Source organism: Crinia signifera, chromosome 19, assembly GCF_055691185.1.
Source record: "Crinia signifera chromosome 19, ASM5569118v1, whole genome shotgun sequence".
NCBI lineage: Eukaryota > Metazoa > Chordata > Amphibia > Anura > Myobatrachidae > Crinia > Crinia signifera.
In genome coordinates, this window is record NC_139226.1 from 26,424,965 (window position 1) to 26,450,422 (window position 25,458).

The 25,458-nt window shown below is 47.3% G+C and overlaps 1 long non-coding RNA gene across 1 annotated transcript; it reads right to left on the minus strand.

Annotated features, from left to right (window-relative positions):
• Positions 1–7,948: 7,948 nt before the first annotated feature.
• Positions 7,949–18,266, minus strand: LOC146042262 (uncharacterized). The gene is made up of 2 exons (XR_014463816.1): positions 18,134–18,266; positions 7,949–9,266 (listed from the first exon to the last, which is right to left on the minus strand). It is a non-coding gene; the product is annotated as an uncharacterized LOC146042262 (long non-coding RNA).
• Positions 18,267–25,458: the final 7,192 nt, after the last annotated feature.

Sequence of the window (25,458 nt, forward strand, 5' to 3'; positions counted from 1 at the left end):
GTTCCTGGTGCCCTAGGCTAATACACATGTAGCTCCACTTGTAATGCTGCTAAACACACGTGTATGGGCGCTCAGGGACTCGCCAGTCATACTGATCATGTGCATATAACGCAGGTTATACAACTGGCATGTAGGATATAATACATGGAAGTGGAATCTTTGGCCCTCCAGCTGTTTAACTATGTATCCCAGCATGCTCTGCAAATGATTTTAACATGGCAAAACTGTATCAGGGCATGCTGGGATGTGTAGTTCAAGAACAGCTTGAGAGCCAAAGGTCCCCCATCCCTGATCTAATGCTTGTTGTATGTAAATGGAGACTGTGCTACAGCACCAGCCGGGCAGCCTACAGTCAATGTACATAAAGTAATGGTTCTATCAGTAAGTTGCATTGACTCAGCCATCTGGCAGTTACATTAAGAACTTAACCCCCTACAAGAAGGAACAAATTACACATGGATTGGACAGGACCAAAGAGGGTTGTCGAACCCCTTACCAACTGTTGCACATCCAACTTGTTTGTACTCAAGCATAATAACATAACTTATGGATTGAATATAAGATGACTGACTGTCCAGGTCCCCAGTATAGTAAAGTAGAATACTTTACCTGTAAGCCCTGCATCGCCGAGGCGGGGTGGCAGGTCCCTGCGTCTCTTCTGTGGCAGTGTCCTCACCTACGTCCTTTATCCGGACAAGTGGCTCAGCTGCTGGATGTACTGGGAATAATGTGGATTAGATCAGGGATGGGGAACCTTTGGCCCTCCAGCTGCTGTTGAACTACACATCCCATACTGCACTGGTACAGTGTTGCTATTTGGCCAGGCTAAAATTGTTGCAAGGCATTCTGGGATGCATAGTTAAACAGCTGGAGGGCCAAAGGTTCCCCATCCCTGGATTTAATGGATCAACAGTGGGAGTAGACAACCGGTATAACATCTATATAAGTTGAAGTGTGCGTGTCTGTCACATTGTGGGCACATATAGCTGCCAAATTCGACAATGTACCGCTGGACCCAGTTGTGTGCACCTGGAAGCTGTTTTGGGTACAGATGGGTCGTCTGCGAACGAACCGGATCTTTTGAACGGGTCCCAACCAAGAACGAGTGAGCCGCCGATCCCAAAAAGGTGATCCGTTTCAGTTTCGTTTTCCATTACAATGCATTTTCTTGATCTCAGTGCTGCCACCCGTGGCAGCTGAGATGTACTACCTCTGGAGACTGAGTACAGTGCTTTGACTACAAGTGATAGAAATATTAGCTGCTGCTGCTGCCAGTGATGGCCATCGGTGCAGACGCCATCGATGGCGATTCTGCACCCAGCTATCGATTAGTGTTTTTACTCGGTCATGTATATTCCCCCTTTTTTTTTTTTTTTTAAATCGAGCCTAAGACCCGTCTAAAAGATCTGTATCTTTCCATCGAGAGATCCGGTGGGTCCCGGCTCAGCTTAATGATCCGTTTTGACCATCTTTAGTTTTGGGGAAATTTAAAACCCACCAAGGTTCAATTTGCCTTGATTGATGATCTGGGAAAAAAGATGGACTATCTGGGAAACAGATGATGAAGGAACAACTGCACACCTGATTTCATTGCTGTCATTGAGTATGAATGCAAACGCATTCTAACGTTATGGTGGAGGCTTTAAACCAGGATTGCCTACCTGACCCTCTCCTTCAGGGTGAAAATGCTCTGTTCCTGGACTTCCCTGGTAATAAAATATCAAATTAACTGCGCTGATGGTAATAGCAGCTCTCATAAATAGTTAGAGATCACAGGGGAGCGCTGTACTATGTTTATACGAGTGACACCTGTGGAATAAAAATAGTAAAATAAGGTTTACACTCCTTTTGGAGGATGTGAAGTGAGAGAGGGAGATTGTCACGCTGTCCCTACTAACCCTAACCTTACAGATGAAGCTGTATTCCTCAGCGCAATGCTGTCCGCTGGATGTGATCTTCTGTAGTGGCTTCGATCCCGGGACGCGGCTTGCTGACGTCAGCGGCTGGCGTGTCGGTACTTCGGGCAGCGGCAAGACAGCTTCTCCTCTCCTTAAGTCTCCAACGCGGTTCATGCCACCATGGGCACTTTGTCAAGGATGACTTCATTAAAACAACAAGCTTTATTTATACTAGATTGCGTACAGGAAGTGTGTTTTGCTTTCATGACTTCCGGATTTTGGTAAAAAGCGGGAAGCACATGTTTCATTTCTTATTGTGCTGATATGTTTTTTTCAATGATGTTTTGTGCTAGGATTTAAAACTTATTCAGTGTCACTCGTTTTTTTTTTTTTTGGGGGGGGGGGATGTTTCTTAAAAAGAAAATGTAGTGAATAGTTTTTATGGGGTATTTTTATTTGGAGTTTGGAGGTTAAAGAAAGGCATTCAGTTCAATATCGATGTTTAGACCTCTTGGTTCTAAAGTTTTTAGTTCGAATATCCACTTGGTCTCTGTTTTTTTCAATTGTTGACAGTTTTTATATGAGTTCTTGTGCTTATTTTATTGTTTTTGATGAAGATTTACAAGTAACTCTAAGACAATAGAACAAATAATTCAAAAACACTGGCACATTCTGCAACTAGATGAAATTCTAACTACAATCATTCCCCAAAAAAACTAAGAATTATATACAGGAAAGCCAATAACATAAAAAATCAATTAGTGACAATTTCAATTAACAACAGACAAAATGAAGCCAAAAAAACAGCAGGCTTTTTCAAATGTACCAACTGACCTTCCCGCACTGGACCACAGGCAGCCATTTTACCGAAAGCCATGCTGCTGGCTCATGGAGTCCCTGGTGTCGGCTGCTTCTGCCGGGTCACAGGTGGGCACGGTCTCCTCTCCTGCTGCGCCACCTAGGTCCAGCTGCTGCCGGGGAGGGGGCGGGGACTGCTTCCCGTTGGTCCCGCACTGCTGGTCAGACAGGGAGCAGGACTGTGGTGTGGAGCAGGGGGCGGCGACGACAATCCTCCGCGGGAAGTGATCCTGTGACCTGGATTGGGAGGCTGAGTTTTGCTTCCCCCTTCCTAGTTTTATGGTGCCGGGGCTCCTCTGTTGAGGGGCAGTGGAAGTGCTCGCTGTGGGGTCCTGCTCAAGGCGCGCATCTCCCTCCTGTTGGCCGTTCCCGGACACCCCCCCCTCTGCCAGCAGACTCACCTGTCCTGTCCTTGGCTATCTCCCAGCGGCGCCGGGCTGCCCGCGCTGCTGCCTCGTCACCAGGTGGGCCTTACGTGTGTGATTGGACAGCGGATCCAGCACTGGATCTGCTGACCCAATCACATCTGGGGGTGTGCGTTCATACTGGTGCCCCTGTCATTGCGGCACCAGTATGAATGCTGCTTCCCTATTCATTTTCAATGGTCTTTTACAGCCCATTGCTGCCCCCTGCTCTCCCCTACCTGCCCCCCGCTGCCCGTAGTTTTAATGTTAACAGCGGGAGGCACCTCTCCCACTGCCTCCCACCCTCCTCACATGCAGCAGTCTAGAGGTAGAAATGATGAAAATAATAAAAGATATATAAATATATTCTTTTTATTATTTACATCATTATGACAGGGGAGGCTCTGCCACCCCTGACTGCACGTCCCTGCCCACATATATACGTAGTGCACCTCATACACTTACATATTGGACAGATACACACAGCACACGCACATCACACACACACTTAAACATTGCACAGATACACACACATATGTAGCGCACCTCACGCTTACACATTGGACAGATACACACAACACACCACTCACAGAGCCGGATTAACAATGGGCCTGATGGAGCTACAGCTCCAGGCCCACTCTCTAAATAGGCCCATTTTGTAGCTGAGGGTCAGGGCTTTCCAACGAGACCAGCTCCGAGTCTCTAGCCACCCGGGAACCGGAGATACTGCCAGGCAAAGCTGGGACGTTTTCCCCATAGGATAACATGAGACCCACAAATTCCGACTCCCACCTGGTTCCAACGGCATCACAGAAGCTCAAGGTTGATCTCAGTCTAACCCAAATTGGGCCTTCAATCTGATACCAGGCTGGTCCATATGGGTTCATTGGTTCTAGAGATTATTATTTTTTTTTTTTTTCATTTTTGAAATGTAATTTCATGGTTGTTCATGTTGTTTGAGGACAGATTTCTCTGGAACCAAATGGCCCAGTTTCACAGGACCAAATTCATTTGAAAATAATTAAAATCCCTCATGTAAATGGGTCAGTTGGTTCCGAAGATATAGCTGGTTGTTTAAAGGGGGGAGGGTAGTTTTCTCTCTTCCTCACGCCAGAAAATGCAGGAACTAGGCTGGTGTAAAAGGGGCCAATCCAGGAATGTCCCTGCATGATCCTGGGTCAATTTTCCTGGGTAAATCCCTGCATTTTCTGGTGTGAAACGGGTATCATATCAAATAGCTGGGACCTACATTGCTCTGAATACAGCCGGGCAGCCCCCTGCTCTCTGTCCGGCTGTCAATGGCTGTCATTTCTGCCTGGCGGCGGCTGTCCCTCAGTTACCACAAGCATGTATTCCCCCTTGGCAATGAGCATGTAATCCCATATGGCAATGAGCATGGAAACTCTGGCAATGAGCATGGAACCCCTGGCAATGAGCATATAGGTAAGCAGCACTTATGTAGCATAATTTTTAATAGGCATTATGGTGTTTGGCTTAATACGTAATGGACATTATGGTGTGTGGCTTAACATGTAATGGATATTATGGTGTAATTTTTAATGCACACCTTTGGCGCGCAATGCCCATTTATGAATCATATTGTGCATTATTGCTCAATCTGTTTGGTATAGTGTGTATTTTGGCTCAATCCATGTGGCAGAATGTGAATTTTGCCTTAATCTGTGTGGCATAATGTGAATTTTGACTCAATCCGTGAACCATAGTGTGAATTTTAGCTCAGTCAGTGTGAATTTTTTTCTCATTCCATGTGGCATAATGTGTAAGAGTATAAAGGGGTGTGTACAGTATAAAGGGGTTATTATTGTGTTGCATGATTTGTCTAAGGGATATATGGGGTCCGGTATGATATGCTGGCGGTCGAAATACCGACGCCGGACTCCCAACCGCTGCAATGCCGACAAGGGGGGGCTGTGGATCGCTCCCCCTTTCGGGTTCGCTGCACTCACCAAGCAGAGGGCATGGTGCCTTGCTACGCTCGGCACACTATTTTATTCTGACTGGAGTGCCGCCTCACCCCGCAAGTATTTTAGGACATCGGCATCCTGCGGGTGCACCTTTGGATATCTCCCTGCATTTTTCCTATGTCAGACCCCTGCTTTTTCCAGGCATATATAATTAGTTTAAAGTATTTACAAAAATAGAGACACACCCATGAGCAGACCACCCAACCAGAACACTGGTCACGCCCCCCACATTATTATTTGCTGGCCACAACCCCTATTATTGCGCATAATAGGCCCTTGATCATTTTCAGCTCCAGGCCCATTTAGACATTAATCTGGCTCTGAGGGGCAGGGGTGGCCAGAATTTTGTGTCCCGGGATCTACTTTTAGTTCACATATTTAGCGGAGATCTACCAATGGGCCTGATTCGGAGGTGACCATATACTGATATTTAGTTTTGCTATTCCGCATGCATGAAAGTACCGAAAACCCCTTACTGCAGACCCGTACATCTAACTGTATGATGGCGGGCACAGTTGCACATGGCATTGCTGCCAGTAGAGATGGTAACTGTATATTTCTGCAGATATGAATATATAAGAATCAGCAACTGCACACAGTGGCGTAGCTACGTTTTGGGCGCCCCCCCCGCTGTTAGGGGGGGGGCGCCCATACCCACCCCCGCCGCCGCCCCGTCGAGCAACCCCCCCACCACCCCGGCCGCCCTATCGCCTATGCTAACCCCCTGCCCCGCAGTCTTACCTATCGCGCTGGTCCCGGCGGCTCCGTCCGTTCATCTGCTGAGGACCACCACAAAATGGCCGCCCCCGTACAGCAGACAGTTTCAGAGAACTGTTTGCTATATGGGGGCGGCCATTTTGTTGTGGTCCTCATCAGAAGAACGGAGCCGCCGGGACCAGCAAGATACGTAAGTCTGCGGGGGATTTAGGGGGGGGGGGGTAACTAAAGCACCGCAGCCCCCGGCGCCCCCACATGCACAGCGCCCCCCCGCGGTGGTGGAGGCTGCTGTGCTATAGTTACGCCCCTGACTGCACATACATACACAAACATACATACATACATACATACATATGTTCGCTAGGCTGCTAACATACACAACCTACTGAACAGTCTGTATCACTGGAACCATTACCACAGCCCACAGTTATCACTCCTGAGCTGTCAGCAATCCACGTGGGATCATGCCTATATTATATGCAATTCAGAGTTTAACATCTTCCAAATGTAACACGGAATTAATATCGTTTTTCTTATTTATTTATTTTACTTTCGGTCAGTTATGTAATTATTGTCTGTAATTGGAACCTCTGCAGTGTGAATCCTGTCCTACCCCTTTCACATCACAAAATGCAGGGTCGCACTGGGACTTTGAAATGGTTCAGTCCCTAGACAACCCTGCATTTGGGATGCAGTTAAGATCCCGGCAGTCAGGATCCCGGCGTTCAGAATCCCGACGCCGAAATCCCGACACATTCTCCCTCCGTGGGTGTCCACGACACCCCTGGAGGGAGAATAAATTAGTGTGCCGAGCGTAGCGAGCCTGTAAAGGGGGGTGATCCCCGTCCCCCCCTTGTCAGGATTTCGGCGGTCTGAACGCCGGGATCCCGACCGGCGGGATTCAATACTGAATCCCTGCATTTTACTCTGTTCACATACCCTCAGCGAACTGCCAATATTGCCGGTTCGCTGACCTCACCCAGGGGCGTGGCAGAGCATCATCGGGGGAGGTGGAGGAGGCAACGCTTAGTGCTGGCGCTGCTCCAAGCACTGCCTCCTCCATTGGTGTGAACGGGAAACAAGTCACTCGACCTTATTAACCTGTTCACACCGCAAAGCAACACGGCAATGAACCAGTAAGAACCCTTCTTTTTTACTGGTTCATATTGCAGTGTTGCTTTGCAGGACCCAGTAACCCCTTTCACATCGCACCAATTACCGTGTCGAACCGGCATGAACCTGGTAATCACAGTAGGTGCGATGGGAAAGGGGTATAGGTTGCTTTTTATTTTACCCTTGTATGTTCTATTGTCATGTATTGCTAATTGCACATTTTAACCTACGTAGTGCGTCCAAGATGGCCGCCTCGCCTGGGACTCTCCTGTGTAGAAAGAGCCGTGACTGGTTCTGATAATTATGCAATGATCTCTCCTAATCCCAATGTGCGTAGGAGGAATAATCCTTGGCATCGATAACACAAAATGTCTGTCACACCTTTGTATTTTATTCATTGTTTCTGAATTCTCTGAAAACCTAAACTTCTGTAATATGTTCATGTTATCTGTAACGTGTCCTGTGCCGAACTGGAGAAAAATACTGTAGAAATATAATTCTTCTTCTTCTTCTTCTTCTTCTTCCTTTGTTAAATCTTGTTTTTATTTGTATATATTATTATTATTATTATTTATCAGGAGTTAATAACCCATATATCATATAACCGACTTGCATTATTCACATACAACACATACAAATATAATGTTTCCCTACCAAACCTTGAGCACATATTAGTCGGAGGCATTGATTCATTACTCCATAAGCCCCGCCCATTTGTATGGTCAGCTCAGTGATCGGGGTGTAAACTTACTCCATAAGCCCCACCCATTTGTATGGTCAGCTCAGTGATTAGGGTGTAAGCCTACTCCATACGCCCCTCCCATTTGTATGGTCACCTCAGTGATTAGGGTGTAAGCCTACTCCATTTACTTTCCATTACCACCTCTAATCTCATTTACCCACCAGCCCTCACTGCGACCTCCTGACCTTTTGGAGCATTTATTAATATAAATAAAGACAAATTCACACAAAATATATTTAATAAATAAATTCAAACTTTTATTTTAAGTAAAATGTATATATTATTTTTGCTCTGCATTATAAAATAGGGAATACTGGAACAGGATTGTTCCAGAACTCTTACACACTTGTCCTATAAGAGGAACAAGATGGTGGAAGCCACATGACTCATAGAGAGTCATCCATCAGCACTCAGGAGAGGAAAAACCCCCTGTGGGGGAAACCTCTGGGGACCCATGGCTGACGGACTGCCCGTCCCTCTAGGCATTAAGAGACTTTGCAGAGTTTGCCCAAACCACCCACCCACTAACCTTATATAACCCGTCATCCCTTCTGTCACCCCAAATCTGTATTTTAACTTTTTTCCCAGATGATGAAGAACGCACCCGATGGCACCGGGGGGCACGCGCATGTCCAAAGTAATGGGGGGAGAGACAAGGTAGGGGGGAGAGACAGACAAGGTAAAAGGGGCGAGACAGACAAGGTAGGGGGCGAGAGAGACAAGGTAGGGGGAAAGAGACAAGGTAGCTAGCTACCCATTAGTATTAGGACTCCATGTAAGAATCAGCCAGAACCCCTTTAGGACTCGTCTACTGGTGCTATAAGGGGTTAGGGCTGCAATGATATATATAGGACAGCTCTAACTCTGTTTCCTATGTCCCCACCGGGTCTGATCTCTATACACATACACAGACGGCCGTCATGTATGTGCATTAGTCAGTAACCCATTGCCAACAGGCTGCTGGCAACACAGCAGAGGATACAGCGGAGGAGGGGACACCGCTGGTCCTCGCTGGAAAGATACTGTGTGTGATGGTAAATACCAGCGGCATATCCTGTGTATCACCCTGACACTAACACAATATGCTGCCAGTATTTAGTATCACTCTTACATGGAGCCCAAACTATGATATAACTATAACAACAGTATCAGATAATAACAAAGTAATGGGTACAGCACCGTATACATCTCTCCCACCTCTGCACATTAATAAGTAGGGATCCGTACGGGGACTTGATGCAGCATAGTAGGACACATTTGTGCCTTGCGACACGTCCTAACCGCTCCATACAGGGTTTATCCAGCGCCATCCAGACACCGCCCTTAGGTGTCCCAGGCACAGCCCTAGTGGCTGCTTAGTACTGCCCCCCTAGGTGGGAGATTTGTTATTATCCAATACTGTCCTGTCGGTCAGGTGATCAGTCATATATTACAGTAGTCACGCTCCGAGTCTACCGCCGCATCGTGCTAAACTGCCCTTATCTCTGTCCAGTCACTAACCTTATGTGAGTATGTCCTCCTGCTGGTGAGATGCGCACTGCCCGGAGTTCTGTGAGGTGAATGAGTGAGACAGCCTCAGTATAGCCCTGATTATGACATCACTATGACCTCACAGACCCCACCTGATTGGCCAGTTTGTGGTTTGAGGCCCATTATGACATCACAGCTCCTTTATCTTTTGCATGGCTGACCTGAGGGAAATGTGATTTAACTTCTCACTTTAAATATTACATTCACATCAGAATCTAATGTATTATTTGATGGCAGGATTTCCCTATAAATCTTTGGTAATGTGAGGTTTTATATGAACACAATTTTCACTGTAATTACATTGTATTCTAGCAGGGGTGACCTCCCATCATAACTTATTCCAGGAGAGACAAGATGCTCTCTTTCTGGACATTCATATCAGTGGCAGTTGCAGGGCTGCAGCACAGTCCACAATTCAGATAGGGGAGCCCCACCAACTGCCACCTTAAACACCACAGTCTGGACTCACTGGCAGGTGTGGCTCCCCTTATTGAATTTGTGACATTGGTGCAGTCCCACATCTACAACTACCACTGGCAGCAAGTCCAGGAGCAGAGCATTTTGTCCCTCCTGGAATGGGTCATGTTGGGAGGTATGCGGGATCTACTTTTAGTTCACATATTTAGCAGAGATCTACCATTGTCAATGTGCCTGATTCGGAGGTGGCCCATATACTGATATTTAGTTTTGCTATTCCGCATGCATGAAAGTACCGGAAACCCTTACTGCAGACCCGTAAATCTAACTGTATGATGGCGGGCACAGTTGCACACGGCATTGCTGCCAGTAGAGATGGTAACTGTATTTCTGTAGATATAAATACATAAGAATCAAGAACTGCACAATCAGCGTGAATCTCAGCCAATCAGCGTGCGCCGTGCGGCCAGTGTTTTCAAAACAGAAGCGCTTCCCGCGCCGCCGCATATCGCTAGTTATTTCTTATTCACTGAAGGGACCCCCACCGCCGCCAGCTTTATACTCAGCGCCGCAGGTACCCGCGCAGCAAGGACACCACTGCAGGCTCCTGTCAGAAGCCGGCATGGACCCCCTTTGCACGGGGGGCGAGGGGCGAACTGCCGCCCTCCAGTGGCCGGCCCTGCATACATACATATACATACATACATACATACATACATACATACATACATACATACATACATACATACATACACACACACATACATACATATACACACACATACATATACATACACACATGCATACATACATACATATATGTATATATATACATACATACATACATACATACATACATAGCATCCACCTCTTAACCAGGCTCACAGGCCCTATGCTTCCCACAATAGATTTTGTTTTGCTGACCGCTCTTACACACATAGGGCCACATTCTGCTTGCCTCGCTCGGACACCAATTCATTTGCATAGTGTATCTTAGCCCACTGCGCATGCGTACCATTCGCAAGGCGCATGTGTAGGTTTGGGCAACCGTGCACACTCGCGACCTTACGAGTAGAAATACGCTAGCGAACAAACTCGTGCAGAGTAGTCGTAATGTGGGCGTATGGATTGGCGAGGGCACAACTGGGCGGTAATCGGGGCGTATACTGGGGTGGTGACTACATGTGCTGGGCGGTGGCTTCGCTCCACTGTGAGAGCGCTCGGACTGATTGAGCTTAAAATCATTAGCTCGGTAAAAGTAAAGGCCCCCATACACTATGCGATTTTGGGCCGATTTCATCCGATTTCGGCACTTTGTGCCGATAATCGGGTGAAATCGGCCCAAAATCGTAGGTGTGTGATATCTGATCCGATCCGCGGTCCCGTGCGCATCGGACCGGATCAGGGAGGTCGGACGGTCTGTACATACGATCACGTCCAACCTCCCTGTGTGCATATGCCTGCCACCTGACAGGCATATGCATGCAGACACCGGGGGAGCAGTGGGGCGGGCAGCGGGTCCCTGAGCGCCGGCGAGTGCTGCTGACTGACCTGGCCGGGCAGTGTACTTACACATAGCAGCAGCGGGGACGGGACGGGACGCGTAGTGGCGCCGCCCGCCCCCACCACCGCTGCCCGCCCCCACCACCGCCGCCGCTGCCCGCCCCCACCACCGCCGCCGCTGCCCGCCCCCACTACTGCCGCTGCCCACCCCCACTACTCCTCACCGCCCTGCAGCTCCCCGGGTTTTTTTTTACATGGGATAAATCGCATGCGATTTATCCCATGTAAAAAATGGCACATCAAGTGCCAAATTGTATGTGAGCCTCCCGGGGAGCTGCCGGGCGGCTTGCAGGTAAATTGGGTCAGACTTGTCCCTAGGACAAGTCGGCCTAATGTATAGGGGCCTTAAGTCTTACGCCTTGCAGGACAGCCAAATCTCTGCCCCACATTCGCAGGGGCGATCAACACGGACAATTGCTAAAATACCTACACACAATATACACCCATGCAGCATACACGTTTCTCTACTATTAGTTATATAATCACATATATAAGAATGGTAGATGCTATATGTGATTGGATTACTAATAGTATTACTAATACTGGCCATAGTGACCTTCAAATGAAATTATATTGTTATATTTTATTTTGTATTTGAATTGCTTTGATACCTTTATGTTTATTTTTGGATTACATTTGATTTCTATTTTAGCGCAGTCTGTCTTTTTCTCTCTTTGTGATCTTTCTATATGTGGTCCAAGTACCCGCATCTGACTGCTGACTGAACAGAATATTTGTGATTGCTCATAATTTGTTACACCGTGGTCCGACAGCGCACAGCCATTTTCTTCTGTTATAGGATCTATTAGTCAGCCAGCGACTGATAACCAGGACACAAGCACGGAACCACTCTGGTATTGTATCATATTAACGGAGCAGGCGGCAGCTGTACTACAGCAGCATCAGCCTGCAGCCACTGTACCACCCATATCAGACAATTACACCCCACACACTACATCCAGGAGTCGCTCAGGATGTACTTGGTGCTGTGAGGAGCCTCTGTGCTGGTACAGAGCGGTAAGCCCAGCATATGTGGGTGTGGGGCCATACTGATATATAGCAGCTGCAGAGGGCTCTTCACAGCACTCCGGTGCTGTCATGACATCAGGGGCACTACCGGGAGCTGGCATTCTGAAATGTGTACTTTGTTAATTTGGCTGTGATCTACCAGCGGATGCCCCAAGATCTACTGGTAGATCAGGATCTACCTTTTGGCCAGGTCTGCCCTACAGCATCACAGAAACTTGAGGTTGATCTCAGTCGAACCCAAATCGCTGGGCCTTCAATCTGATACCTGGTCCACATGGGTTCATTGGTTCTAGAGATATTGCAGGTAAAACTTTTTTTTTTTTTCATTTCTGAAATGTAATTTCATGGCTGTTCATGTTGTTTGAGGGCAGATTTCTCTGGGACCAAACGGGCCAGTTTCACTGGACCAAAATCATCTGAAGGCTACATGTAAATGGGTCAGTTGGTTCCGAAGATTTAGCTGGTTGTTTAAAGGGGGGCGGGGGTGGTTTTCTCTCCCCCTCACACCAGAAAATGCAGGGACTAGGCTTGTGTAAAAGGGGCCAGTCCGAGAATGTCCCTGCAAGATCCTGGGACCATATTCGCTGCATTTTCTGGTATATAAGGGGTATTATTTCAAATAGCCGGGACATGCAGTGCTCTAAATACAGCCGGGCAGCCCCCTGTTCTCTGCCCGGCTGTTAATGGCTGTCATTTCTGCCTGGCGGCGACTGTCCCCCAGTTACCGCGAGCATGTATTCCCCCTTGGCAATGAGCATGTAATCCCACATGGCAATGAGCATGGAACCCCTGGCAATGAGCATGTAGGTATTCAACACTTATGTAGCATAATTTTTAATAGGCATTATGGTGTTTGGCATAATACGTAATGGAGATTATGGTGTGCGGCTTAACATGTAATGAGCATTATGGTGTAAATTTTTAATGTGCGCCTTTGGCGCGCAATGCCCCTATTTATGAAGCATATTGTGCATTATTGCTCAATCTGTTTGGTATAGTGCAGGCATGTCCAAACTATGGCCCTCCAGCTGTGAAACTACAAGTCCCATCATGCATTGCCACAGTTTTGCAATTAGGGAATGCTAAAACTATGTCAAGGCATGCTGGGACATGTAGTTTCACAACAGCTGGAGGGCCACTGTTTGGACATGCCTGGTATAGTGTGTATTTTGGCTCAATCCATGTGGCAAAATGTGAATTTTGCCTTAATCTGTGTGGCATATCGTGAATTTTTGCTCAATCGGTGTGAATTTTGTCTCATTCCATGTGGCATAATGTGTAAGAAGCAAGTACAGTATAAGGGGTTACTATTGTGTTGCATGATTTGTATAAGGGGTATATGGTGTGGTAAACTTAGGTTACCACATAAAAGGTGCTGACATACTGTCTACCAAGTTTCGGCTTTCAGTATTTTTTTATGACTGGAGTGCCGCCTCACCCCTCAAGTATCTTAGGACATCGGCGTCCTGCGGGTGCACCTTTGGAGTGCACCCGCCAATATATCTCCCTGCATTTTTCTTATGCCAGCCCCCTGCGTTTTCCAGGCATATATAATTATTTGAAAGTATTTACACAAATAGAGACACCCATGAGCTGACCACCCAACCAGAACACTGGTAACGTCCCCCACATTATTAGATGCTGGCCGCAACCCCTATTATTGCGCATAATAGGCCCTTGATAATTTTCAGTTCCAGGCCCATTTAGACCTTAATCTGGCTCTGACCACTCACAGTACAACACACACAGAACAGATAAAAATAAATGCATCATAGGCAGTGGCATAAGTTCATTCCAGTTGCCTGGAGGCAAGCTATATATTGGTTGGTAATAAATATATGTATGCGTGTGTGTGTGTGTGTGTGTGTGTGTGTGTGTGTGTGTATATGTTGTAGAATAAAGAGAATGTTATATGTTTTATGATCCTGCTAGGAGGGGGAGTCAGTCACAGAAGCGATATCAATGGTTTTCAATTGACTGTTTCATCTCACAGGGGAGGAGAGGTGCCCCCTTGGGAGCAGGAGCCCGGCGGCAGATAAATCTCAGGAGTGGATGTGGAATTCATAAACACACACAAGCTATAGTCAGGAGTGGTGCGCTTCAAACAACAACACCTCACCTGATTGCATTTATCGTCATTGACAGTAATGTAAACACATTCTATTATGGTGGAGGCTTCAACAAATCACAATCTTGGGCCTTTGGCACAGCATAAGATTAAATTTTGGAAATTAAATGAGAGAGAGAAAAAAAATCTGCTTCTGGCATGTTACAGACGGCATCTGAAAAAATAACAGATCTGATGTACCAACCAATCAGCTTCTAGTACCCCTTTCGCAGCACAAATGTCAGGTCGCACCTGGGATTTGGACATAGGTCCGTCTTTGAGGTGACCCGGTATTTGCAATGATTAGCTTCCACAGCGACCCGGTCATAAAAGGGGCAGGTGGTGCGTCATCAGGGCGCGAGGGAGGAGGCAGCGCTTGGAGCTGAATCTGCCTCCTCCCTATATTGTGCATGGGACCCGGGTTACCCGTTTACAATGCACAGCAACCCAGGTCGGAATGCCAGGTTGCTGGACCAGAGTTTTCCAAAAGACCCTTTCACAATGCACAGTGACCTGGGTTATTTGTGTGGTATGAAAGGGGTAGAACGGTAATTTTTCAAACACAACCTGTATAATGACAGAAGCAGATTGGCTGGACCTAGTATCTCACCAGGTTCGGTACATCTCCTCCCAATAAGCGCACCCTTGTCCTTCTCTATGGCCGATATGTAATAGGGTGCGATTTTTGGACTAGTCCAAAAATCGCACCATATCGCACAAAATCGCACCTTTCCAAATCGCATTTTTTGCCGCAAATTCGCATATGTAATGAGATGCGAATTTGCGGCAAAAAAGTGCGATATGGTGCGATTTCGGGCGCTTTTTTAGTCCTGAAAATGTGCGATTTTCAGTCATGTTGTAAAAGAAAAAAAACGGCGTGCGGTCCCCCGATAGCAAAACCAGCCCCGGGCTCAAAAAGCCGGTGCTGGTATCATAAAATCAAAGGAACAATCAAGTTGGGGTTCCCTGGATTTTATAAAACCAGCACCAGGCTCAAGGTCCGGCGCTGGTTCCCAAAATACGGGGGACAAAATGACTAGGGGTCCCCCGTATTTTAAGAACCAGCACCGGACACAACCAGCCAGCAGGGTAATGCCACAGCCGGGGGAAACTTATTATATAAGCTCCCGCGGCCAAAGCATTAACCCCCTGGCTGGTCAGCATGGGCAGGGGTCCTGGGGAAGTGGGGACCCCCCCAAATGAAGGGGTCCCCCCCCTCCAGGACTTACCAGCCCATGCTGATAGTCCGGGGCTGTCCCCGATGCCCCTGGCCGGTGGGCATCGGGCTGATGACTTGTGTAAAAAAAAAGAATTAAAACTATTGTTTTACACTGGCGAACTATGAGTCCCAGCAAGCCTACCCCGCATGCTGGGACTTGGGGAACCACAAGTCCCAGCATGCGGGGCATTAAAGGGCCCGCTGGCACTTGTAGTTCTGCAGTGAAAAAAATAGTGCACAAAATCACACTGACACCCTGTAAAATAAAACTTTAATACACACAAAACACACACACACTGATACTTACCTACCTTGAGCCCGTAGGTCGGTCCCTGGATCCTGGATTCTTCCTCCGGGGCTCCAGGGCAGAAGAGTCCGGTTCCGGGGCCTTGGTCCTGGTTCCGGGGCTGGTCCTGGGGTTCCGGGGCTCCTGGGCTGCAGAATCCGGGGTCCGGGATTCGTGGTAGTCCAGAGGGGTACCTAAGGAGGCAAATCCAACTCACCTGCTCCCCGGCGGCGACCTCCGGTGACAGCGCTGCTCCACACTGGTACCCGGCTTGCAGGACTTTGACCGGCGCTGAGATGTTTCCTCCTCGCCATCTCTGCACAGAATGATTTCTTGGCCAATCAGGAGCCGAGAAAGTCGGCTCCTGATTGGCCAGAAATCATTCTAACTAGAGACGCCGAGGAGGAAACATCTCTGCTCTAGATGCGCTGAGATGTTACTTCCTCGGCGTCTGTATTCAGAATGATTTCTGGCCAATCAGGAGCCGAGGAAAACATCTGGATGCGATTTTCAGCGATTTTTACTGCGACTCGCATCCTATTACATGTGCGATTTTTAGAAAAAATGCGATTTTGGTCAATTTTGACAAAAAATCGCAAAAGTCTAAAAATCGCACCCTATTACATATCGGCCTATATGTACTATGAGGTCTTGCTGATGTGTAGGTTTTTATCTATTTACATTTATACAGATTAACCACATCTGATGCCCCTTTCCCACTGCAGCCTTAAAACGGTATATTGACGATTTTTGAGAGCAAAATATATATATATATATATATATATATATATATATATATATATATTACACACATACACAGTATTTGTGATTAAAATATCTGTTTTATGCCCATTTGACAGACTGCGCACATTTGATCATTATAAGGGAGGTTGGTAAAATGTGACCTTGGAAAGTAATCTAGAATTTACACTTAAGCTGGGTACACATATATACAATCCAACCGTTTGGCCGACTGTACTCCCGTCGGACCGTCCACAAACAACAGCCGATCACGCGCGTACACACCTGTACAATTTTACTTGCGACGTCCAATGTACTCCCGTCCAAACAGTCGCAAGAAAAAGATTGTACCACCGTACACACTCTCTCGATTTGGGCTTTTGACACGATATATATGAACAAAATTATCATAATGGGCTGGGTTAAGGGCATACCAAAACAAAGAGGCGTGAGTACAGAACCTAAACAAAAGTGACGGGGTACGCGTCTACTAAACTTCAGTATAGAAATGCCGGTCTGGTCCCGCAGTTAAATTTGAGAGGCACAAGCAGACAGACAATAGCCCTTAAAATGGCTAAGGATAATACAAGGCACAGTTGCTAATATTTCAATATGCATTACATAATGTGACACACACGGAGCACCAAACTTCTATAAAGCCGGGTATGCGACTAGTCAGTTTGCGGTAGTCACCCTGCCAAACTTCTATAAAGCCGGGTATGCGACTAGTCAGTTTGCGGTAGTCACCCTGCCAAACTTCTATAAAGCCGGGTATGCGAGTATAGTCAGTTTGCGGTAGTCACCCTGTAGTCGCATACCCGGCTTTATAGCAGTTTGGCAGGGTGACTACCGCAAACTGACAAGTCGCATACCCGGCTTTATAGAAATAATGAATGTGACGGGGTACGCGTCTAAAAATTTGTCAGCCCTCATTATCTCCCTCAGCCCTTCAGCACCATCTTCTGTCCTCATAAATTCCTCAGCTCACTACTCACCTGTCCTGGGCTCCTGTCCAGGGCGCATATCAGCTGCTGGTCACACTGATGTTACCACAGGTACAGCCAATCATCCCGTACACAGTATGTTTTAATAAGGTCCCTCAACAACAGCTACAAGTACTGGTTTATGAGCGGATGTGCTGATTGAGATATACAGTGCATGCTGCCATTGTCATTGCAGTGGGGCAAGGTCACTTTTAAGCATTCACTGCTGGCAGCGCAGCACATGTTGCAGGATGGACCTGCTATTAGTGCAACAGTGGGATCTATTTCCCAATGTTGCTATCAGTCCTGACAGAGGCAGCTGCTTATCTACTTTGTACGAAAATGCCATAAATAGGTATTCCAAATGCTGCAATCTGCAGTCGCCAGGGTGGGAAGGGGGGTGCCACAGAACACACACTACTAGTCTGAAGCCAGCGGCGGATGGAGAAGGGGACGGGAGTTGAGATGGGATTGAGCGTCACAGGCTGCCTGATCACTGCCTGCCACAGTGATCGGGATGCAGATAATAAAGATTACTTACTAGGAGGGAGAAGGAAAAAGCTGCATCATCAGTACTCCAGAAGCTAGTAGCATCGCTGTCCGTGAGCAGCTGACTGACTGGTACAATCAGTGCATAACCATCAGCCGCGCACCCCCAGAACCGCGTCTAGCTGCTGGAAATCAATAGAAGAAGAGGCTTCTCCTCCTCCTCCTCCCTCCCAGTAAATATACAGCTGGGGAAGCAGTAATTGTAGTAAAAAATCAAGAGGGTTAAATGTGTACAGCGTAGCAGCTACAGTTAAAGTATAGACGCTGACAAGTCGCAATGTAAATAAAGGAGACGTATCAGAGTCTATGTGTTGCGTCTATGGTCTGTGTTCCATATATATATACACAGCACTAATTCAAGCTCCATTACCTGGACAACAAATCGGGAAGGGGCATAGGGTGGTGCCAGGATCGCTCAGGGTTCTCCATAACTACATGGATTAGCACCTTCCCCAGATGTCTGACTGTGGACCATGACCCGCACACAGCAGCATTAACAGCCGCCAGCGAATCGCTGTGGATATTAGGGGGGCAGGTGCAGGGGATGCTGCCTGTACCCCACGCTGCCCAGTTATCACCTCGCCTCTCCCTGTATCCTTCCTGGACTGGGGGGGCAGTGAATTTAAGGGACTGGCAGGCCACATGGCACAGAGGCAGCCAGAGCAGCGGCTGTGAGATGATAGGTGGCATACGGTATTTCCCCACTGAGCTGTAGGGCATGGGGTGGCTTGGATAGGCTAAGGCTGTCCCATTGTAGCTCAAAGTGCTGCTGGCTCTTGGGAGATGCAAGGAGAGGAAAGGAGACATAGTCCAATACAAGGAACCAGCCGGCAGGGTGACTGAAATTTAGACGCATAACCCGGCTATATAGAAGTTTAGTCACCCTGCCGGCTGACTAAAATTTAGGAGATTGATCCGCACAGTCTAGTTTCCCAAGGGAGTTGTATGGATATTATTTCTCCCTTCTCAGCTCTTGTATAGAGCACTGGTATGTCTGCAATATTTGTCTACTCCTGAGACAATGTTGCTATGTAGCAATACTTTGTTACTAAACTCTATTCATTAGAGTCTGGCAATAATATGCAGACCACTGACAGCAATAGCTGTATCTTTCTATTTCTTTGATGGGAATTATTTGTGGGAGGTAACAGTAATAAATATCCCTCATATATATGATCTGTTCTTTACACATGATAGAGTTGCTGTTTACTCATATACTGATTTTGCAGTCATTATATTGATAGAGACAAATATCTGCGGCTACTGCAATTGCACCTGCCGCTTCCTCCGTCTCTAACAGGCTGTAAGGGAATTGGCTGATTTATTAGAATTTTTTATGTGGACTGATATCCAGATTTTTGTATATTTATCTGAGTCCACAATTGATTCTATTTGCATAGGCGTACATTGTCAGCGCAATTGTCTGCAGCTAATGATCATTTAACCGCCGCTCTCTATAACTGTAAGCGGCTTCTTAAAATTTAGACGCATAACCCAACTTTATGTGCTTGTAGGAGAGATCATGCAGCTATGGAACGCCCACATGGGCGTTCCAGCTTTGGCAGTATAGTCGCAAGGACGGCAGCATATCGGTCGGATGTGCGTACACACTGCACTTTTGTACCGATATGGGGCCGTCCTGTCGGATGAAAATTAAACTGCAAAGAACCGTCGACCGACCGAGTATGGACGGTCAAGACAGTTTTTTGCCGTTTATCGGTCGGTAGGCACAGCGTACACACATATACAATTGAACGGCTGTCCGACCCAGAACGGAAGAACGGCCCGACGATTGTATATATGTGTACCCAGCTTTACATGTGATTGTGAATCATTTGAATTATTGTTGTGAGACTGACTACATTTTCAAGCACATTTAATAAAATAATGATGTCATAATAAATTACATTAATAATTATGAATAAGCTGGTGTCTCAAGAGCTTTAGTGTGGACCAAGGATGGGGACCTTTGGCCCTCCAGGTTTTGAACTACACATCCCAGCATGCCCTGCTACAGTTTTGCTATTTGGCCATGCTAAAACTGTTACAGAGCATGCTGGGATGTGTAGTTCAACAGCTTGTGTAGGTGGACCTGCTGTGTCTGGTGTGCACTCACAGGACCTTATACTTGTCCATGCGATGATTTTTGCGTGAGCGCGGTGTTCGCCGGGCGTTCTCATGCAAATGCCCTGTGGGTGCTGGGGGGGGGGGGGGGGGGGGGGGGGGCGAGAAGGTGACATCACCGGATGGCAGCTGCCCACCCTGTCCTCGTACAGGACACACACAAAACTAAGACACCTGCGTGTTTGAGCTTTACATGTACTCACCACACCATTAGGCTGCGAATGGATGTTTATGCAAAACATCCATTCGCAGGCGTGCGGGGTAATTTGCCCTGCAAAGGGGGGCAGGTGGCAATGCGAGTGGGCTAAAAAAAGACGGGAAGCGGTCATCTATTAGAATGAACTTAGGTCTACAGTCATTAGGTCGACTGGCAGGAAGGTCGACTGGCAGGAAGGTCGACATGGGCCAAGGTCGACATGACTTAAGGTCGAATTTGCATAAAGGTCGACATGAGGAAGGTTGACTGGTCATAAGGTCGACATGGGGTTTTTCACTGTTTTTTGAGCCAACATGTGCCGACAGGCGGTATTTCATGCCCTACCATCCACTAGGGCATGGAGGAGGTTATTAAAGCTGTGGCGAGCGAAGCGAGCCACCGTGCCCGAAGCATTGCGAGCGAAGCGAGCGATGCGAGGGTCCGATTCTCATTGCCAACGGTGTCCATGTCGACTGTGTTGACATTCGGGGTAAAAAACAGTGAAAACCCCATGTCGACCTTATGACCAGTCGACCTTCCTCATGTCGACCTTTATGCAAATTTGACCTTAAGTCATGTCAACCTTGGCCCATGTCGACCTTCCTGCCAGTCGACTTAATGAGGTCGACCTAATGACGGTAGACCTAAGTTCATTCTGACAGATGTACCGATTCCAAAAAAGACACGTGTCAACCAGAATAAGGGCCACAATCTCAATGCTCCAGGTGCTCACTGAAAATACCAGGTTAATGTTCAACACTTTGTACTCTGCCAGCTGGCTTACCCAGAGGGTTTTGTTTGTCAACCTGGCACACCCTGAACCTTTACATGGTTTGAATCACTTTGGCAAATATTTGGCCAATATAAAGGCAGCTAACCTTGACTTCTCCTTTGTGCGCTACTGTTCAGTTTTTTTTTGTGTGTGTGTGTGTGTGTGTGTGTGTGTGTCAATCTCCCCTACTGGTATACTATGGGCAAGATCTCACTTCCCAAATCTCTCACTTTAGTACATGAAAGGGTTTCACGCATGGGCACAGGCTATGTTGACTAATGGGGTGTACACACTGTACGATTTAGGCAGGAGATTTGACTAGTCAAAATCTCCTAGTAGGTTATTAAAAATCTTCCAGTGTTTCCCCTGTTTAAAATACTGAAAAAGGGGTGTACACAGGGGGTCATTATTCTAAGTGATTGAGGGTCAGATGCACTAAAGGCCCCCATACACTAGGGCGACTTGTCCTCAGGACAAGTCGCCCCCGACTTCCCCCTGAGCTTCCCCGGCTGCTCCCTGGGGGAGCTTGATTAGATTGGCACTTGATGTGCCATTTTTTACATGTGATAAATCGTCTCGATTTATCACATGTAAAAAACCCGGGGAGCAGGGGGGGGGGGGGCTACAGAGGTGGGAGCAGGGGGGGCTGGGGACACAGGCGGCATAGAGCCGGGCAGGGGAGCCGGCCGGGAGCTGTGTCAGTAATGAATAAAAAAAAAAAAGCCCATACAATGAATGGGCAGCCTGTGATTGGCTGCTGAGCGCTCTCTCAGCCAATTGCTGACTGGCTGAGAGAGCGCTCAGCCAATCACAGGCCGCCCATTCATTGTATGGTTTTTTTTTTTTTTATTCATTACTGACACAGCTCCCGGCCGGCTCCCCCTGCCCGGCTCTATGCCGCCTGTGTCCCCCGCAGCGTCCCCAGCCCCCCCTGCTCCCTCTACCGCCGCGCCGCCCCACTAGGTCCCAAGTCGGGTGGTCGGACGTGCAGCAGGTCCGACCACCCGACGCAGATCCGATGCGCACGGGACCGCGCATCGGATCTGAGGGGACATCAAAACTAGCCGATTTTGGTCCGATTTCGGCCAGATCCGACTGATCTGGCTGAAATCTGACCAAAATCGGCTAGTGTATGGGGGCCTTAAGCCAGGCATGTCCAACCTGCGGTCCTCCAGATGTGCTAAAACTACACATCCCAGCATGCCTTGCCACAATTTGGCTATTAGGGAATGCTAGAATGATGGCAATGCATGCTGGGATGTGTAGTTTTAGCACATCTGGAGGGCCGCAGGTTGGACATGCCTGCACTAAGCTTTTAAAGAGATACAATGGAGAGCGATAAACCACCAACCCATCAGCTCCTGCCTGACATTTTTCAAACACAGCCTGTGACAAGGCAGGTAGGAGCTGATTGGCTGGCTGTTTATCACTCTCCATGTTATCACTTTTGAAGCTTATTGCATCTGTCTGAATCGTTACATGTGTACACAGTGGGGCAGATGTATTAACCAGAGATAAATCCAAGGGAGATAAGGAAAGATAAACGTGCAGCCAATCAGCTGCTAACTGCCATGATAAAGGCTGTGTTTGGAAAAAGTCAGTAAGGAGCTGATTGGCTGGGCGTTTATCTCTCTTGATCACCCTTGCATTTATCTCCTATTAAGGCATCTGCCCCATTGGGAGATTGTGACGTGCGGCCCCTCAGCGTCACCATCGCTCGGGCCAAATAGTGCTGGCAAGAATCTTTTTTTCTACACTACCCCTTTACCCGCTGTTATATCTACAGCCATTGGCATTGATGCTGAGAGAATATAATAGATATATTCAGTTGTGTGTAGGCAGTAAGGAATGCAAACGGTTTGCTGTTGTTGATCATTCACTAACCCAGATAACGCCATCCCTACTACAGTCAGGCTGGTAGACATGGTTATTGCATGGAATTACTATATGATTGCAATAAAATGATAAAGTACATACACTAACTAGAATAAAATCCAACACAAAGGACTATGATGTCATAAGGCCACGGATGTCATGGATAAGCGCTTTTCCTGCGACCCTTATTTATATCAGGGTAATGTCCAAGTCAGGATCTCTCCATTTAATTACCGGGACTGCTGTTAACTGATACTCCTTTCGCACTCAAACCTGGGATTGACCCGGGACAGCCCCATTCACACTGATCCCGGGAAATCCCTGCAAATACATATGCATGTCATTAGAAATGGACTCCAGGGCTCTGAAAGATGACATCAGCATTTCGGAGCCCAAGAAAGCTCCAATCAGCAGCTTTATTAAAGTCCCGTGTATGGGTCCATTCACACTGACCGCATCCCGTGTCGATTCCGGAATCTACCCAGGTCAGGAACTGGGTAGAAATCCCGGAATGCTCATCCTGGGATATTCTTTTTAAGACCCTTTCACACTGAGCTGAATCCCGGGTTGATGCGCAAAAACCCGGGATAAATGTGAGCGACGCGGGCATTTTTAGCACATTGCTCACAGATGTTGGCACTCCAAGGGTTAAGACACCAACTGGACAATCTAGTGTTTCATAAATGATCCTCCATCCAAATCAATCCATGTTTTCCTGAGAGCGGCCACCCTTTAAGTCCCTTGGTCCCACCTTCGAGTCACATATGAAGCTGACCATTGCTAATCTTTAGCGTATCTGGTTGACAGGTCGACGGTCTCTAGACCAGTGGTAGCCAACACTAGCCCTCGAGAGCTACCAACAGTTCACATTTTCCAGACAACCTAGCTGCTGCACAACTGGATTAATCAGTGACACATTTTAAAAGATACACAGATGGAGCTAATTAGCTCACTTGTGATTCTGTGAGGAGATCTAAAAAACATGCACTGTTGGTAGCTCTCGAGGACTAGGGTTGGCTACCCCAGGTCTAGATCAACAATCGCAGGGGCGGATCCAGGATAAAATGACAGGGGGGGGCACCATGATAAAAAAGGGTTTGGGTGGGGGAGGGGCGGTGTTAGTGGTGCCAGTGTACATGCTAAGAGAGCGGCAGAGAGAGGGTGGGAATGGGATTAAAAATAGGCCCTGGCATTTAAAGTACGCAGGCCCACCATGGCGACAAAAGTGAAGGATGTAGTTGTGGGCGCGGAAAAGGGTGTGTGGCCACTCAACAGGGGGCGTGTCAAAACCATATACAACTTCTACACATTATGCAACAAAATACTAGACCCCATTATACTTGCCCCTTACACATGATGCCAAATGGAATGAACCAAAATTGACATAATGCCACACGGATTGAGCCAAAATTCACATAATGCCAAATGGATTGTGTCAAAATTCACATAATGCCACACGGATTGAGCCAAAATTCATATAATGCCACACGGATTGTGCCAAAATTCATATAATGCCACACGGATAGAGCCAAAATTCACATAATGCCACACGGATTGAGCCAGAATTCACATAACGCCACACAGATTAAGCCAAAATTCACAATACGTTTCATAAACAGGGACATTGTCCACCAAAGGCGCACATTAAACATTTACACCATAATGTCCATTACACGTTAAGTTACACGCCATTATGTCTATTATGTGTTATGCCAAACACCATAATGCCTATTAAAAATTATGCTACATAAGTGCTGCTTCTCTACATGCTCATTGCCAAGGGTTCCATGCTCATTGCCAGAGGTTCCATATTTGTTGCCATGTGGGATTACATGCTCATTGCCAAGGGGGAATACATGCTCGTGGTAAATGGGGGACAGCCGCTGCCAGGCAGAAATGATAGCCACTGACAGTGGCAGAGCCTGGCTGTATTCAGAGCACTACAGGTCCAGGCTATTTGAAATAATACCCATTTCACACCAGAAAATGCATTCCCAGGTTGGCCCCTTTTACACCAGCCTAGTCCCTGCATTTTCTGGTGTGAGGGGAAGAGAAAACCACCCCTCCCCCCTTTAACCGGTTATCTCATTTAACCGGCTATATCTTCGGAACCAACTGACCCATTTACATGAGACAAGTATCATATTGAAGAACTTTTGAGTGGGCTTTGAATGATTTTGGTCTAGTGAAACTGGAACGTTTGGTTCCAGAGTAATCTGCCCTCAAAGAACATGAACAGCCATGAAATTACATTTCAAAAATAAAAAAAATCGGTTTATATGCAATATCTCTGGAACCGATTGACCGATTTGGACCAGCCTGGTATCATATTGAAGGCCCAGCGAATGGA